At 41.0% G+C, this 14,592-nt stretch overlaps 1 long non-coding RNA gene across 1 annotated transcript in view; it reads right to left on the bottom strand.

The window, feature by feature from the left end:
* LOC128113493 (uncharacterized) overlaps nucleotides 1-14,592 on the bottom strand; it is a 129,113-nt gene that overhangs the window by 75,796 nt on the left and 38,725 nt on the right. The window contains exons 2-3 of the long non-coding RNA XR_008219498.1: nucleotides 10,496-10,674; nucleotides 8,323-8,388 (exon numbers count right to left, since the gene is read on the bottom strand). This is a non-coding gene — a long non-coding RNA (uncharacterized LOC128113493). The remainder of the gene's footprint in view (nucleotides 1-8,322; nucleotides 8,389-10,495; nucleotides 10,675-14,592) is intronic.

Genomic DNA, 14,592 nt, shown 5'->3' with positions numbered 1-14,592 from the left:
CAAACACAGTGAATGAAGAGTATTTCTGAGGCAGCATATTTTCTCAGTGCCTTTAATTTTTGTCTTTTTGTCTCAAGCACAAAGAATCTTTATAAATTTGGTGTTGTACATAGGCCTTGTTACTATACATAGCATATTTTGTTGTATTGAGATGACCACAAAAGTGCTTTGTATCTCATTTGCTTTTTTTTTGTTTTTTTGTTTTTTTATTTATTTATTTTAATTTATTTTGCAATACAATTCAGTTCTACATATCAGCCACGGATTCCCTTGTTCTCCCCCCTCCCGTCCCCCTCACCTTCCCCCCAACCCCCCCCCCCCCATTCCCATCTCCTCCAGGGCAAAGCCTTCCCCACAGACTGAGGTCAACCTGGTAGACTCAGTCCAGGTAGGTCTAGTCCCCTCCTCCCAGGCTGAGCCAAACAATCCTGCATAGGCCCCAGGTTTCAAACAGCCAACTCATGCAATGAGCACAGGACCTGGTCCCACTGCCTGGATGCCTCCCAAACAGATCAAGCCAATCAACTGTCTCACCCATTCGGAGGGCCTGATCCAGTGGGGACCCCTCAGCCATTGGTTCATAGTTCATGTGTTTCCATTCATTTGGCTATTTGTCCCTGTGCTTTATCCAACCTTGGTCTCAACAATTCTCGCTCATATAAACCCTCCTCATTCTCGCTAATTGGACTCCCAGAGATCCACCCAGGGCCTAGTCATGGATCTCTGCATCCAGATCCCTCAGTAGTTGGATGAGGTTTCTAGCATGGCAATTAGGGTGTTTGGCCATCCCATCACCAGCGTATGTCAGTTCGGGCTGTCTCTCGACCATTGCCAGCAGTCTGTTGTGTGGGTATCTTTGTAGATTTCTGTGGGCCTCTCTAGCACTTTGCTTCTTCCTATTCTCATGTGGTCTTCATTTCCCATGGTCTCCTATTACTTGTTCTCCCTCTCTGTTGTTGATCCAGCTGGGATCTCCTGCTCCCCCAAGCTCTCTTTCCCTCGACGCTCACCTTTCACTACCCCCACTCATGTCCAGGCTGTTCATGTAGATCTCATTCCATTTCTCTGTCATTGGGCGATCCCTGTGTCTTTCTTGGGGTCGCTTTCTTAGAAAATTGGGAATCCATCTCCCCCAAGATCCAGCTATACCACTCTTGGGCATATACCCAAGGAATGCTCAACCACACCATAAGAGCACTTGTTCAGCTATGTTCATATCAGCATTGTTTGTAATAGCCAGAACATGGAAACAACCTAGATGCCCTTCAACTGAAGAATGGATAAACAAAATGTGGTACATATACACAATGGAATACTACTCAGCAGAGAAAAACAATGACATCATGAGGTTTGCAGACAAATGGATGGATCTAGAAAAAATCATCCTGAGTGAGGTAACCCAGACTCAGAAAGACAAACATGGTATGTACTCACTCATAGCAGGATACTAGACTTGAAACAAGGATGACTTGTCTGCTACTCACATCACCAGGGAGGCTACCTGGAAAACAGGACCTCATTTGCTTCTTTACAAGGTCACCTTGATTATCACTGCCTGGAGGACCAGCCTTTAGACAGCCCAGGGCTGAAAAGGAGTCCATGGCGTCAGCATATACTAAGACTTTTCTATCTAAGGAGGTTAAGGGAAAAGACACTCACACTCTCTTGATGGTTTTCTTCAGACCTTTTCTTTGTTACTCTTTTGCATCTCTATTCTTTATTTTCCTGGTGATTTCCTTCTCTCATTCTTGATGTTTTCTTTCTAACTCTATCTCATTCCTGATGTTTCCCTTCTAACTCATTTTAACTCTCTCATTCTTGATGTTTTCCTTCTAACTCTCTCATTCCTGATGTTTTTCCTTTTAACTCTCCCATTCTTGATGTTTTCCTTCTAACTCATTTTAACTCTATCTTTTTTCTTTTTCCTACAGCTTATATACTTCAGCAAAATTTTTCAGGCAATATAAAATTACAATGTTATTACATTCTGTTTTTCAATTGAGTGATTACAATGAATGCAAAACAAACAATAAAAATAGCATGTTTTCCATATCCCTTACATTATTAAACTTTTTTTTTTTGGTTTTTCGTGACAGGGTTTCTCTGTGTAGCTTTGTGCCTTTCCTGGAACTCACTTGGTAGCCCAGGCTGGCCTCGAACTCACAGAGATCCGCCTGGCTCTGCCTCCCAAGTGCTGGGATTAAAGGCGTGCGCCACCACCGCCCGGCTTAACATTTTGCATATTACAGGCAAAAAGCACATTGTCCCAAGAACCCACATACATTCATACTCAACTTGTTATATAGATTAACTATGTGGGCAAGCAAGGTACTCTTCTCAGTCAAGTCTTTTAGTGACAGACTGCAGTTTTGCAGATCCAAAGAAAGGGCCAATTATTCTATTATTTATCTTTGAAGGTAATCTTATAAGGAATCTTAAAGGAATAACAAACCTAAACTTTTATATACTTTAAATCTTTGGGGTGCATATCCACCCATCAATAGTTTCTTATATCAGGAGATTGAGGGCAAAAATGAGCACAAGGAATTAATCATCACCTTTGGTCATCAACCAGTTCTAACAAGAAAAGTGTGCCAGTTATTAATAATTGGGCTGCTTTGTTCTTGTTCCCTGACTTTAAAGAATTCCACATTCAACTACATGCCTTTAGAAAACATCCTGTGAAAACATCTCTTAACATTAAGGTTAAAAGAATTTAAGCTAGCTGGCCTAACTGGGACTCAACTGTTTTTCTTTTTTCTTTTTTTTTTTTTTAATTTATTTTAATTTATTTTGCAATACAATTCAGTTCTACATATCAGTCACGGATTCCCTTGTTCTCCCCCCTCCCGTCCCCCTCACCTTCCCCCCAACGCCCCCCCCCCCCATTCCCATCTCCTCCAGGGTAAAGCCTTCCCCACAGACTGAGGTCAACCTGGTAGACTCAGTCCAGGTAGGTCTAGTACCCTCCTCCCAGGCCAAGCCAAACAATCCTGCATAGGCCCCAGGTTTCAAACAGCCAACTCATGCAATGAGCACAAGATCTGGTCCCACTGCCTGGATGCCTCCCAAACAGATCAAGCCAATCAACTGTCTCACCCATTCGGAGGGCCTGATCCAGTGTGGACCCCTCAGCCATTGGTTCATAGTTCATGTATTTCCATTCATTTGGCTATTTGTCCCTGTGCTTTATCCAACCTTGGTCTCAACAATTCTCGCTCATATAAACCCTCCTCATTCTCGTTGATTGGACTCCCAGAGATCCACCCAGGGCCTAGTCATGGATCTCTGCATCCAGATCCCTCAATAGTTGGATGAGGTTTCTAGCACAACAATTAGGGTGTTTGGCCATCCCATCACCAGAGTAGGTCAGTTCGGGCTGTCTCTCGACCATTGCCAGCAGTCTGTTGTGTGGGTATCTTTGTGGATTTCTGTGGGCCTCTCTAGCACTTTGCTTCTTCCTATTCTCATGTGGTCTTCATTTACCATGGTCTCCTATTCCTTGTTCTCCCTCTCTGTTCTTGATCCAGCTGGGATCTCCCGCTCCCCCAAGCTCTCTTTCCCTCGACCCTCGCCTTTCATTACCCCCACTCATGTCCAGGCTGTTCATGTAGATCTCATTCCATTTCTCTGTCATTGGGCGATCCCTGTGTCTTTCTTGGGGTCCTGTTTTCCGGGTAGCCTCCCTGGTGATGTGAGTAGCAGACAAGTCATCCTTGTTTCATGTCTAGTATCCTGCTATGAGTGAGTACATACCATGTTTGTCTTTCTGAGTCTGGGTTACCTCACTCAGGATGATTTTTTCTAGATCCATCCATTTGTCTGCAAACCTCATGATGCCATTGTTTTTTTCTGCTGAGTAGTATTCCATTGTGTATATGTACCACATTTTGTTTATCCATTCTTCAGTTGAAGGGCATCTGGGTTGTTTCCATGTTCTGGCTATTACAAACAATGCTGATATGAACATAGCTGAACAAGTGCTCTTATGGTGTGGTTGAGCATTTCTTGGGTATATGCCCAAGCGTGGTATAGCTGGATCTTGGGGGAGATTGATTCCCAATTTTCTAAGAAAGCGCCATATTGATTTCCAAAGTGGTTGTACAAGCTTGCATTCCCACCAGCAGTGGAGGAGAGTTCCCCTAGCTCCACATCCTCTCCAGCATAAGGTGTCTTCAGTGTTTTTGATCTTAGCCATTCTGACAGGCGTAAGGTGGTATCTCAGAGTTGTTTTGATTTGCATTTCCCTGATGATTAGGGATGATGAGCAATTCCTTAAATGTCTTTCGGCCATTTGAGTTTCCTCTGTTGAGAATTCTCTGTTTAGTTCTATAGCCCATTTCTTAATTGGACTGTTGGGCATTTTGATGTCTAATTTCTTGAGTTCCTTATATATTCTGGATATCAGTCCTCTGTCAGATGTGGGGTTGGTGAAGATCTTTTCCCATTCTGTAGGCTGTCGCTTTGCCTTGTTGACCGTATCCTTTGCTCTACAAAAGCTTCTCAGTTTCAAAAGGTCCCATTGATTGATTGTTTCTCTCAGAGTCTGTGCTACTGGTGTTCTATTTAGGAAGTAGTCTCCAATGCCAATGCGTTCAAGACTACTTCCTACTTTCTCTTCTAGCAGGTTCAGAGTAGCTGGATTTATGTTGAGGTCCTTGATCCACTTGGACTTAAGTTTTGTGCACGGTGATAGATATGGATCTATTTGCAGCCTTCTACATGTTGATATCCAGTTTTGCCAGCACCATTTGTTGAAGATGCTTTCTTTTTTCCATTGTGCACTTTTGGCTTCTTTGTCAAAAATTATATGTTCATAGGTGTGCGGATTAATGTCAGGGTCTTCAATTCGATTCCATTGGTCCACATGTCGGTTTTTATGCCAGTACCAAGATGTCCCCAGTACAACCCTAGCTGATCTTCCAGAGGATAGCTCAAATTGACTCAGACCTGATGGTGAGTGATCTAAATTACTCACTCACTAGAACTTTCACATACCCCTTAAGGTATATGATCTCAGTCCTAAGTGACCAAAGACTTATTCAGCTGAACTTTGTCAGTCTACAGAGCATAATAATTTTGCTTGAAGCCATTAAGGTTTGAGGTAATTTCCTAAGCGGGAAGAGATAATAAAATAGTAGTCATATGAAACTAGGCTTCTGTGAACAATTACCAAATCATAATCTCCTGGAACTAACCTCTTGCCATTTCAGGGGTGGCATGGAAACATCCTGGATGCCAAACACAACTGTAAGTTAAATTGAACTAATATTGTGGTTGATCTACACAGCATAAAAAGTGATATGTGTATGTGTATGTTGAGTGATGTATCTGTTCCTTGTGGTTTTTGTAACAATCTCCAGAAAACTTGATGATTTGAAACAAGAGAAATTTATTCCTCAGTCTATACATCTAAAGATAGGGTGTTTATTAACAGGGCCATGCTTCTTCATAGCTATGTACAACCTGCAGTTCATGGGCTTCATGTACACCAAGATAACAGTCAATGAAACCAAACACAGACTCATAAGCTTACTTTAAACATTAAGAGATTTTTTTTGTGTGGTGTTCTTAAACTTAATTTAATGATTCTCAAGCATGAATGTTTGAGATAACCAATGTCTGTCAGAAAGTTGAAAAGGCCTATAAGTTAGAGACACCCCATTCCATACCCCATCCAGATTTTAATTACTGTATGCCTTCCCTGGCTTCTTTGGCTAATGGCTGCATCACACCGGTGCTCTGGCTTCATGTCATCTCTTCTATTTTTCACTCTGTATTGCCTTCTTTCTGTCTCTGTCTCTCTGTGTGTCTCTCTCTGTCTCTGCCTTCATCTGTCTCTTACTCTCTCTCTCTCTCTCTCTCTCTCTCTCTCTCTCTCTCTCTCTCTCTCTCTCTCTCTCCTTATTCTATCTTCTCAGAGTCTCTCCTTAGCTCAAGAAAAATTCTTCCCTTAGCTCAAGATTCTTAGATTTTTATGTCTACAAAAGACCCTTTTCCCAGATTCCAAGAATTTGATAACAAAGGAGCACCCCTACCTCCACCCGCTTATAACATTGGGTATGAGGACAGGAGCACTGAAATGGGTCCCCATCACCCTAAAGCTTGTGATACATAAACAAAGTTGATCAAAATAAAGCAACTGTGGCAGTGCACTGGATAGAGTTTCAAAAACAGGTGGCAGGTAGTGCTGTAGCAAGAATCCTCCCTGTAAGACTGACGATGCAATCTGAGCTCATCTCTGAATCTGCCTTTTCCATTCAGCTGCTGTGTCCAGTGTGAGAGAAAAGTGAGGTGAGTAAGTGATTGCAAATAAGTTCAAATTAAGCTCAGTAGCTCAGTGGATTTTACATGATTTTACCTGGGTTAAATTCATCTGACAATGCAGGATGACTTTGTGGTGCTATTTTGGAATTCTCCTGGCAAATTGGTTATATTGGCTGCATGTCTGGGGATATTCAGCCATTCTCCAACTTTTGACTGAGAGCCTCCATATAACTTCCATAAGTGTGTTATTATTTTCTTCACTTAAATTTTTATTTTTTTCTTCATTGCTCCAGCACTACCTAGTATAATAACCCAAACTTCTTTATCCACCCTGCAGTCTCATAAGGAGAACATTGCAAAGCAAACTCTCATCGTTCAGAAGCTCCCACTAAGATGTGTAAAACGAGTCAGGTCCGACGGGGACTAAATTTGCCTATAGCGCTGGCAGCTGATGTATCTCCTGACAAATGCACTAGAACCCTCAGGTCTGTTAGTTTTGGCAACCGTTGCGATCAGAGGTTTACGCCTTATAAATTCAACTACTTCTGTTCAAAATTACATGAAATCCAAGCCAAGGATTAATAGATAACAAATTTCCTCTGCTGAGCCATTCATATAATCCACTAAATACGTCGATTGATCAAAAATATTGGTTTGGCCGGGCAGTGGTGGCGCACGCCTTTAATCCCAGCACTCGGGAGGCAGAGCCAGGCGGATCTCTGTGAGTTCGAGGCCAGCCTGGACTACCAAGTGAGTGCCAGGAAAAGGCGCAAAGCTACACAGAGAAACCCTGTCTCGAAAAAAACCAAAAAAAAAAAAAAAAAAAAAAATATTGGTTTGAAAATTTGGGTATTTTGGGGTGTTTAATTCTCTCTCTCTCTCTCTCTCTCTCTCTCTCTCTCTCTCTCTCTCTCTCTCTCCTCCCCTCCCTCCCTCCCTCCCTCCCTCCCTCCTTCTCTCTTTCCACCCAAACATACACTTTAAAAGGGGATTTAAGAGAGTAGCTATTGCCATGATTCCATGATTTTGTCTTAAAACACGCACTCACAGATGTAACAACAATTAAAAAAAAAAAGAGATCACAAGTTTGAAAGAGAGCAAGAAGGGATACAAGGAAGGGGTTGGAGGGAGGGGGAAAGGGGCAAAATTTTGCAATTATATTTTAATTTTAAAATGCTTAAATTATTTAAAAAACAGAAAGAGTAAGCTGTATCATAATTTTTAAAACCCTGTTCTCTGGACTTGGAAAAAAGGAAACAGAAATATAAATGGTAAGATCATGAGGACAATCCCTAATGGACATGATAGCACCTTTGAAGCAGAGGCATGAGAATGTGTTTTCTGCTCTGCTCTCTGCCCTTTTATGAGCTGGGAACAGTGGTCTCATCAGACCCTGCATCTGTCGCTGCCTTAGTCCTGGACTCACTAAGCTCTGAAACTGTGAGAAGTGTCTGTGGCTTAAGCCACATAGTCTATGGAGATTCATTACAGCAGCCCAGATGACTGTGATAAGCTCTGTTGCCCTACTAGTCTCTGATTGGTGGGAACTAACTAATAACAATGTGGAATAGGTCACATCTTGTATTGGATGTTCTACAGAGGTTGACTGAGGTTGGAATGCTATTGAGAGGCTGTGGCTAACCATTTCTGTCGTAACATTAACTCACTGCTTATACAAAAAACTGTGCATTACTAAGTAGCAATGCTTTCCACTAAGTCCATTTGGTTCCCAAAACAATTAAAACCACAAACACCAAAAAATTTGCACTATTGGTATATTCATACCTTTCTCTAAGTGGGTCTCTGTTTTTGTTACTTTTTGTTTTGGTGTAGGATGTATGCATAGCACCCACATCACATACCTTTACATTACACTTCCAGTATTTCAACTGGGTTTAAAGAGAGGACTAATATTGCATGGGTGACCTTCTTTGTTATCTCTAATTTCGTGAGGGGTAAAATCCTGGATTACACAAAACACTACCTGGCTCCATTTTGTGGCTGTCCCTGGAACTGATACTCTTAACCCTTAAATATCATTGAGTCATAATTTACCATCCAGCTCTGGAGGGCGTGTCTTCCTTTCAGGTCTTCTCTTTGTTCTTAATCAATGATAGATCACTAACAAGAGAAAATAAGTGAAAACAGGAAAATTAGATTTCCTCACAGTTAATCACTGAGGCAGCTAAACTCTGAAAGTGTAAAGAAGGGCGGGCCAGATCTATTTAATATAAAGTAATGAGCAGAACACTGCTTTCAGCATCCCCACTTAATTGTCCAAATGGCTCCTGCAAATTAAACAAATGCATTGTCACATCTGGTTCTTCAATAATGAATTCTCATTAGCTACTGAGGGAAGATCAAAGGCCTGATCTGCTGATCCCTTGATGGAAACTACTTGTGGACCAAGCATGAAAACTTTTCCTTTCCAATTGCTTAAAAGTCAAGCAGTTAATTGATCAAATAATAAATAGCACTTAGAAACAGAGCGGTACCAGTCAACAAGGAACGAGGATTTTGTGGGTTCCGTGAAGAACAGATATTGAGCTCAAGCCCTGATAGAGGATTCGCTCCTAAGGAAAGAGTATTGCTCTACTTCCTCCATAGGAACTATCACAAAGTTGCTGCCATATTGTAAAGGAATGAAATAGGTTCACCTCGTGGTAAGTGGAAAGACCATGAATAAAGCCAAGCAATACAAGAATAAAGAAAAGTCTATTACTTGCAGAAAGGAAGGAGAGAAATGGAGGTAATTCTCAATGAAGTGTTCCTCCCAAAGAAAGCAACCGAAGAACTTTTATTGGGGAACCTGTGTATATTGGTAAAGGAAAGAGCCATCATCACAAGTAGAGGTGGGTGCATACATGAGCAAGCTCACATCTAGTCACATCACGTACTCAAAAAGCATGGCAGAAATGAACAATTCTGGGGAGAGAACTTGGTACTATAACAATCAAAATCTCTCTAAGTCACCTAAAATAACAAGTCTCTGTAACTCGAGGGTTTTCTTTGGTCCTTCATAAATTTCTCTGAGGGACCTTAATTTTTTAAAAAAAGGAAAAGAAAACATTAAAGGTAATTTAACATAACAGACATTTAAAAGGGCAAATCAACTCCGTTGCTATATTCATACATGCTTTCCCCTAAAAGTGTCTGCTTGGAGGCTCTCTAGCCTATGAGACTATAACAAGATGTACTATAGATATGTACATCTATTAGGAAGTTACTTGCTGTTAAAAATGTCAGTTTTTCTATATTTCATGGTAATTCAAGTATTTGCTATCTTTTAATTTTTTCCTTTCTTGCTTTTTCTTTTTTCTCTTTAGATTAATGTTCTCTTTCATACATAAAATATTATATACACATAACTCACTGAACAATACAGATTTTTATAATTCATTGTGTTTTAAAGAACTAAAATCATAAGCTTGGAGGTCCAAGGCAGTATTTGTTTATACTTCTCATTAATATGAAGAAATACTTTCTTTTTATTTTAATTAAATGTATTAATGTGCACATTGATGAGGTTCAGTGTTTTGATATTTCTACACAAAAAAATACAGCGTCTCTCACCAAATCCTCCCTCCATGTGCCTCCTTTCCAACCCCTGTCAATCTCTGTCCTGCTGTCAGACTGACTCCTGGTGGCAGAGACATATGGGAAAACGTATGTCTCTGTCTCGATGATTCTACTTTACATATCTTCTTCCATTCCACCAATTTTACTACAGATGACAGGATTTCATTCTTCATTTGTTTACTCATACATGTTGATGGGCATCTAGATTGCTTCTGTGTCTCACCTACTGTGAAAAATGTAGGAGGACTATGGGACTTTCAGATAAGATGGTGAATTATAAATTGCCAATGTGTGACCTGATGAAAGAGTTGTGGTAAAAAAAGAAAAAAAGAAAAAAAAAGAACAAACAGGGGACGAGAGATGGCTCAGTGGTTAAGAACACCGAGTGATGTTTCAGAGGACCCAGGTTCAATTCCCAGGTCGTCAGGTGTCTGATCATGCTAGGATAAGAAAGAGAGAAAGAAAGAAAGAAAGAAAGAAAGAAAGAAAGAAAGAAAGAAAGAAAGAAAGAAAGAAAGAGAGAAAGAAAGAAAGAAAACCAAACAAGCAAGCCCAATTCCTATTTTTTTTTAAAAAAAAGGATGAAAGAAAAAGAATAAAACTTGGTAGGATTTTCCCCACAAAGAAACAGTCAGAAGTGGCCACTGACCTGTGTGCCCACTTGCACCACACTGTTGACACCAGAGGTCAGCGGTAGTTGCCAAGGAATGCTATCCCCTCGGGACACAGGCAGCATAAGTAGAGTGAACCAGAGAGACACACATCAGGCTGTGGAGACGTGGCCACGGGCTGGACACACCATGGATGGAAACAGCCACAGCAAGCAGACTGTAGAAAAAGAGACAGAAATGCAGCAGGAGAGCTTGAGCTGAGGCCCTCCTCCCGTATCCTGGAATGAGTAGCCTGAGAATGAACTGCCCCCACCTGAACTTGGGCCAACAACGTGAGAAGGTAAGAAGTGTGCTGTTGAACTTGGTACAGTCTCACCAAAAGATATCTCTGGAAAGAGAGCACCTAGTACCCTGAATAAAACCTGTAAGATTTATTTTCCCCAATCAGAACTCCAGGGTTACTGTCTCTGAATGCTGTTGAAGACACAAACGCAGTACACAAATGTGCTCTTCTGCACTGGGGCTGCTGTCAGATCATTATGCTATTCTTGCAATCAGCTTTCCCTCAAAGAGGAGTGGAGAACATAAATTCAGGTGGAGAGAGCTCACCAGGAAGATGTGCATAAAATAAAATAAATGACAAGAGTGGGAGAACTGGGAAAAATAAAAACTGGACATTAGGAAAACTCCACAGGCTCACAGTGCCTCAACACCGGAAGCCAGAGATAAGGAGAAAGCTGAAATTCCAGGGAAGGTGTTAGAGTTCTACTTTTCAAAGGAAGCAGTGACCTCATAGATGACTCAAATATATGAGTACACACATACATACATACACACACACACACACACACACACACACACACACACACACACACACACACACACACACAGTGTGTATAAGTAAATCATTTCAAGGCCTAAAAAAGAAAGCCAGCAAAATAAATCAATCAATCAGAAATTTGAAGGAGAAATTTTAAAATACAGGAATTTTTTAGAAATTGACATGCTGAAGAAAGAACCAAATAGAAATCTTGGGGAAACAGCCAATCAACACAATAAGAAAACACAGAAGCCCGAAGCCCTGTGGGCTTTCCCTGTCCTGTTTGGCATCTTTGGTGACGTCATCATTGTTCAGCTCATCGCTGAGCTACAGGCAACTGGGGAAGGAAGTAGGAGAGGTGGTCTTCCCCAGAGAAGAGAGCAACAGCTGGGTGTTCAGGGCCATATAGTCAGCCCTGAAAACATACATACAAATAACATTATATGGACTTGACAGGCTATATTTAAGAGTGTGTGTGTGTGTGTGTGTGTGTGTACCAATCCATATAGGCATCCAATAACAATTAACAAAAAAAAGTGGCCATGAATTTGAAGAAGAGCAAGAAAGGGGTATGTGGGAGAGTTTGGAGGAAAGAAAGGGAAGGAAGAAATGTTATAATTAAATAACAATCTCAGACATAGACAACAACAAAAACAGAGGAAAGCATCGTTGACAGACAAGGTAGAGCATAGAAATGAGTTTCTTTGTATTCAGATACAAAGAAAAAGATCTAGAGGAGTATTATCAAACCTTCCAGGGGTTCTGGGATATTTTCAAGAGACCAGACCTAAAAAATAAAGGGCAGAAGAGCAAACTGAGTCAAAGTCTAAAGACTTCATGCACTGACATTATAATAGGAAATTTCTCAAACCTAAATGAAGAAGTGCACAACCAAACAGAACAGAAATTTAAAACTCCAGACCAGAGGTGGACTGCTCCACAGCACATCACAACCAAAATGTAAAAATACAAAGCAAAGAAACAGTAATAAGAGTAAGGGGGCATACCACATCTCCTAGGAATGCAAACACTTCAGTGCATATGCACAGGAAAGAAAGATCTGAAAAAGACTCTAACAGAATAGGAATTGACAAATTGGAGACAGGCAGTGGTGGCACACACCTTTAATCCCAGAACCCAGGAGGCAGAGGCAGGCAGAAGAACTCTGTGGGTTCGAGGCCAGCCTGGTCTACAGAGAGGGTTCCAGAACAGGCTCCAAAGCTACACAGAGAGACCCTGTCTTGAAAAAAAAACTGACAAATGGAATTCCATGAAATTATAAACCTCCTACACAGTAAAAGAGACAACCTACAGAATGTTAGAAAATCTTTGCCAATTATATATATGGAAAGTTATTATCTAGAATATATAAAGAATATAATAAATATCTGCAAAAATTAAGCACAAAAAGTCTTCCAGTCAGTAAATGGGCCAATATATCCATAAACTGTTCTCAAAAGAGGAAAGAGTAAGAATGACTTATTTAACACATGTTCAGTATTCACAGCCATAAGGTAAATACAATTAAATCTACTTGGAGATTCCATTTCATCAGAGTCAGACTGTCCAATACCAAGGAAACAACTGACAACAAATGCTGATGAGGATGTGGATAATGAGGAACATTATGCATTCTTGGTAGCACTGGAAACTTGCAAAACCATTATGGACACCAATATGGCGGTTTCTCCAAAAATGAAAACCAGACACACCATATGTCTTAGTTAGGGTTTCTATTGCTGTGAAAAGACACCATGACCACAGCAACTCTTATAAAGGAAAACATTTAATTGGGGTGGCTTACAGTTCAGAGGTCCAGTCCATTATCATCATGGTGGGACATGTGGAGGCAGACATGGTGCTAGAGAGGTAATTGAGAGTTCTACATCTTGTGCAGGCAACAAGAAGTGATCTGTCTCACTGGGTGTGGCTTGCACATATATGAGCCCTCAAAGCCTGCCTCCACAGTGACACACTTCCTCCAACAAGATCGTACTTACTCCAACATGGTCACACCTCCTAATAGTGCCACTCCCTTGGGGGGCCATTTTCTTTCAAACCACCACATCATATAATTGGCACATCCATATTTAGTGCTACACTATTCAAAAATAATAAGAAATGCAACCAGCCTAGATCCCCATCAACAAGTTAATGGATAAAGAAAATCGTGATACATATTCATGAAAAAAATTTTGTTCGACCCTAAATAAAAGTGGATACATGACATTTGCAGAACAATGTATGGAACTTAAAATCATTATGTTCAGTGGAATAAGCCAGAATCAGAAAGACAAATGCTGTATATTTTTCAATAATATATAAATCTGGGTTTCTAGTTCATGAAGCCAGGAAGGTGACCATGAAATGGTAAGAAAAGATCTATAGGAATGGGGGAAGGAAAAAAGACTATATGTGAAAGTACAAGGGAGACTGTTGCAGGAGAGGGGGGATCATCAAAGTGGAGAGTTGGAAAGAGAGACCAATAGCAACAAAGTATGCATGAAGATGCCATAACAAAACACATTACTTTAACTTTGTTTCTCTCTGTGTGTCTCTCTGTCTCTCCCAATGTCTCTGTCCCTGTCTCTGTCTCTGTCTCTGTCTCTCTCTCTCTGTGTGTGTGTGTGTGTGTGTGTGTGTGTGTGTGTGTGTGTGTGTGTGTGTGTTTCCATCATGTCGGTGCTAATACGCAGTCCCCACCAAGAGAAGATGAGTTTCTTTTTCTCTGTATCCTCACCAGAAGGTTTTGCTTTCTGTTTTTACTTTTATAAAAGCCATTCTGAGTTGAGACAAATATCTTTTACTACACTTCTGATTTGCATGTCAAATGTGGTTTTAGGGGTGCTGGAGAGATGGCTAGTTTTATAAAATGCTTGCCATGGAAGCATGAGGACCCGAGTCTAAGCTCCAGCACTCATGTGAGCGTCAGGAACAGCAGGCACAAGGTTACAATTCCAGTTCTGAGGAGGAGATGACAGACCCCTGGAGTTCACTGGTCAACCAGTATAGCTGAACTGGATGAGTTTCAAATTCAGCAAAACATGGTGCAGGTAACCATGGCAGCAGTAAATTCATGAGTACAAAAACCACATTGTTTCCAGAAGAAATCATTTCACAGTGATTTGCCTCATCCTACAGCTATTAATTAATGTCTTTTCACCTTTTCTTCTGAGATGTTCTGTAGCTGGAAGATTTCCTGTGTCCTGGCTGGCCAGCGGTCAGGACAAATCTCTTTCACCTGCCAGTCTCACAGCCGCTTGGACCCCAGTAAACACAGAGGCTTATATTAATTAAAACTGCTTGGCCATTAGC

The sequence above is a fragment of the Peromyscus californicus genome, unplaced genomic scaffold, assembly GCF_007827085.1.
Source record: "Peromyscus californicus insignis strain IS unplaced genomic scaffold, ASM782708v3 Scaffold_18__1_contigs__length_77618521, whole genome shotgun sequence".
In the NCBI taxonomy this organism is placed as follows: Eukaryota; Metazoa; Chordata; class Mammalia; order Rodentia; family Cricetidae; genus Peromyscus; species Peromyscus californicus.
This window is presented reverse-complemented; position numbering and strand designations above follow the sequence as displayed.